At 46.2% G+C, this 4,380-nt stretch overlaps 1 pseudogene; it reads left to right on the plus strand.

Moving 5' to 3' along the window:
* The first annotated feature begins 1,229 nt into the window (after nt 1–1,229).
* Nucleotides 1,230–2,750, plus strand: LOC125397591 (large ribosomal subunit protein eL13 pseudogene; annotated as a pseudogene).
* The last annotated feature ends 1,630 nt before the right edge of the window (nt 2,751–4,380 follow it).

The raw sequence follows: 4,380 nt of genomic DNA on the forward strand, positions 1-4,380 counted from the left end.
GGAGCAGACATCCAGTTCACCCTCCCCACGACCCTGAGAACATTCTGGAGAAGGGGGCAGAGAGAGTGCAAGAGCTGAAGGGTGGGGAGGAACGCTGTGAAATGTTGCCTGCTGCACATGACATGGCTGCTGCATTCAGGATCTAACAGCAGCGTGGTTGCCTGCCAAGGATGGGTCTCATCAAGGGCAGAGAAGGTCTTAGGGTTTCCATGGCTGTGAAGAGACGCCATGACATCTCTTATAAAGGAAAACATTTAACTGGGAATGGCTTACAGTTTCAGAGGTTTCGTTCATTATCATCATGGCAGGGAGATGCAGGCAATCACGGTGCTGGAGAAGGAGCTGAGAGTTCTGTATCTTGATCTGAAGGCAGCAGGAGACTGAGAGCCACTAGGCAGGCTTGAGCTTCTGAGACCTCAAAGTCTGCTCCCAGGAACCCACCTCTTGCAACAGAGCCACGCCTACTCCAGCAAGACCACACTTCCTAATAGTGTCACTCCCTATGGGCCAAGCATTCAAACATAGGAGTCTGTGGGGGCTGTTCCTATTCAAAGCACCACATAAGGGGTTCACAAGCTCCACCATTCCTTGTGGATCCCATTGGTGGTAAATGGTTATGGGACAGAGGGGGTCATTTTCTACATTGGTCTAGCCTAAGTTCCCATGTTCCAGCAAATAACCTTCCTCACCCTAATTAAACTCAGCAGATCAGGGCTGGAGAGATGGCTCAGCAATTATGAGCACTAGCTGCTCTTGCAGAGGACTCTGGTTCAGTTCCCACATCTATACATCATTTGTAACTCCAGCTCCAGGGAGCTGACACCCCTCTCTGGCTTCCTCAGGCCTCAGACATATGTGGTACGCAGACACATGTAAGCAAAACACTCAGACACCTAAAATAAATCTTAAAAAAACAATTAAAAAAAAAACCCCAACCAACCAACTCTGCAGGTCAGAAGAAAACGAAATGACATAGAAATAGAGAGGAGGGCTTACTGGGAAAGGAAGGAGTTCATCAGGAGTGGGAAAGAGGGTAAAATCATATACATGGATGAGATAATCTGAGAATAGCAAATAAAATAAATTTAAAAACTTGCTTCACTGCCTTTTGGCTAAATAAAGTGAAAAACAACTTACAGCCAATTTACATTTCAAAATCATGTTTGAAACAGTATTTAGACATGTTAAGACTAACGAAACAGATGTCCTGATTTTTGAGTGACCTGCCCATGTGTCATCTGGTAGAGCTTGAGACTGGCTTGGAGGCTGAGAAGTTCAGGCCTTGCCCAGGGGCACTGAGTGAGCTGGGCAGTCGGAGGCGGTTTGTCGCCTGTCTGGAGCTCTTCCGAAGAGGCGCTGGCAGTTTCTGACAAAGGCGAGCTGGGTCAGCAGATAATGCTTTTTATTGATCGCGTCCGCGTATTTCTTCAGGCTGCCCCTTTGCCTTGACTAATAGTATAAACTAATTTGATAGCTGTTAGTGTAAGTTCAATGCTTTCTTTCTCACTTGTTTTGACCAGTGATTAATCTTGTTGAAAACATACATTGCAGGGCTGAGGATGGCGTTTGGTCACTATATGCTTCCCCAGCAATGGATCCTCAACAGCACAGAACCAAGACCAAGCAAATCCTCCGTTAGCAGTAGCATTTGCTGACTGCTTAGCAAGTGGGAAGCAATGGAACCATTGGAGTGTCTGTGTGTGTGCGCGCATGCACATATGTTTGTACTTATATATTAGACAGAGTCTCATGTAGCCTAGGCTAGCTTCAAAATCATCATGTAACACCAGAGATGATCTGGAAACTCTGATCCTCCTGCCTCTACCAACTGAGTGTTGAGATTACAGGCGTGTGCCTGGTTTCTGGTTTATATCCATACAGGATGGGGATCAAATTCAGGGCTCTAGGCGAGCATTCTACCAAATGAGCTACTTCCTCAATCCAAGCAATCATTACATTATTATCATTTTTCAGATAAAGAGTTTGCTTAGAAAGGCGAGACCCGTCATGTACTAAATGGTAAAGCACTTGCCTGGAATTTGCAAGACCCTGGGTTTGATCCTCAGCCCCACAAAGCCCACGATATTTGTAAGGAAGCCAGCGAGAACAGTGTTTCAAAAGTCTTGCTTCCTAACCGGAGACAGCCACGGCGCCAAACCGGATTGGCTGAATCCTGAAGCCCCACTTCCTCAAGGAAGCAGCTATTTGGTTCAAATAGCCAATGCACAAGATGAACCGACACAAGATCTGGCAAGAGAAGCGTTCCGCACTGCCCCTTGCCCCGCGTCCTGTCCCATCAGGCCTGTAATGAGTTGCCCTACAGTGAGATACCACCCCAAGGTCCGAGCTGGCAGGGGCTTCAGCTTGCAAAACCGCAGGGTGGCTGGTATCCATAAGAAAATGGCTTGCACCCTTGGCGGCCCTGTAGACCTAAGGAGCCGAATCACTCCCAGCCATGTGCCGTGTCTGAAGGAGTATGGCTCCAAGTTCATACATTTCCTGGGGAAGCCTTCTGCTTCGAGAACGGAGACAGTTCTGCTAGAGAACTCACACTGACCACCCAGCCCAGCTGAGAGGACCTGTGATGCCCGTCCCGAATGTCTTCCGAAGGGAGAAAACCGGACTCAGCGCCGAGGGAGAGATGGACTTCAAGCTTTTGCTAGCTTTGGGGCCTGGCTCTTTGGCATCCAAGCAAAAAGGATAAAGGAAGACAGGAAGCTGCAGAACAAGATGTTGAAAAGAAACAGTAATGCATTGTTGCAGTAATAAATTTTCAGTAAAGCAAAAAAAAAAAAAAAGAGAAAGAAATAACAATACCCCCCCCCCCAAAGAACCCCAAAAAACTTACTTTTCTTCCAGAAGACCACAATTCCCTGTAACTCTGTCTCCAGAGGGTTGGTGTCCACCAGCACCTGCACACACACACACATGCACAAAACAATAACAAAACTACCCTCTTGTTTTGTTTTGTTTTATTTTTGGTTTTTCAAGACAGGGTTTCTCTGTGTAACCTTGGCTATCCTGGAAGCCCTTTGTAGATCAGGTTGGCCTTGAACTCACAGAAATCCGCCTGCTTCCCAAGTACTGGTATTAAAGGTGTGCGCCACCACTGCCTGGTTTAAAACTACCCTCTTTTAAAACTAGAAAGCTACATAGTTTTCCCAAGGTCAAATCATTTATGACGTTCCCTTTATCTTAGCTTTTTATGAATACAGAGTAAGGGAATGTGTCTTAATGCAAAAACTAAACTGTCTATCTGCATGTAGTACACATTCAGAATTCTGGTAAGTCTCAGCAATTGTCCCAATGTGACAGTAAATGTTGGTCTCTGTGGCTAAGGTGATTCACCGAATCACCTGGGTAATAATAATAATAAGCTGTTTGTTATTCTGGAGACAGAGTCTCCCTGTGTTTCCTTGGCTGGCCTGGAACAGTTCATGTAGACCAGGCTGGTCTAGAACTTCCAGAGAAGCACCTGCCTCTGCCTCCTGAATGCTGGGTTTAAATGTGTGACCCATCAAGCCTGACAAAAGCCATTCTTAAAAACTGACTACATAAAGACCATGTGGGCTCTATATACAGCGGGACAGTATCTGCTCTAGAAAATAAGGAAATCTTTTTTATAATTGTTTCTATTGAGCTATATATTTTTCTCTGCTCCCCTCCCTACCTCTCCCCTTCTACCCTCTCCCATGGTCCCCATGGTCCCAATTTACTCAGGAGATCTTGTCTTTAGAAAATTAGGAAATCTTACCGCTTGATACAGGTATGAAACTGGGGGTGATTCTGTTATGTGAAATAAGCCAGACACAGAAAGGAAGGAAGCCCCTCATGACTTCACTCATTGTGGAGATTTGAGTGAGAATGGCCCCCAGAGGCTCATGTTTGAATACTTGGTCCCCAGTTGGAGAAACTGTTTGGGAAGGATTAGGAGGTGGCATTGGAGGAGGCGGGTCACTGGAGGCAGACTTTGAGACAAGGGCTATTTCCAGTATTTCCAGTTAGCTCTCTCTCTCTCTCTCTCTCTCTCTCTCTCTCTCTCTCTCTCTCTTTCTCTCGCTCTCCTTCCTGTTTGAGGATAAGGATCTAAGTTTTCCGCTACTGCTCAAGAGCCATGCTTCCTGCCATGATAGTTGTTAGATTTCTGAGGCAGCACAATGAGACAGACGGCAAAGAGATCATAGTCTACCCTTAACTGATGAGACTGTGTTGATTAGCACATACATGAGGGGCAGCCTCTCTTCCATGAGAAATGGAGGTTTCTGCCAGGGGGGGAAAAAAAAACTGGCTGCGATCTTTTCTAGGGGCAGGTAAGGGGCTTGGTAATGAGGAACGTGTTGCATCTGAAGGGGGTTTATGGCTCTTCTGCAATTTTCCCTT

This window comes from Myodes glareolus, chromosome 12 (genome assembly GCF_982192425.1).
Source record: "Myodes glareolus chromosome 12, mMyoGla1.1, whole genome shotgun sequence".
NCBI classification, from domain to species: Eukaryota; Metazoa; Chordata; class Mammalia; order Rodentia; family Cricetidae; genus Myodes; species Myodes glareolus.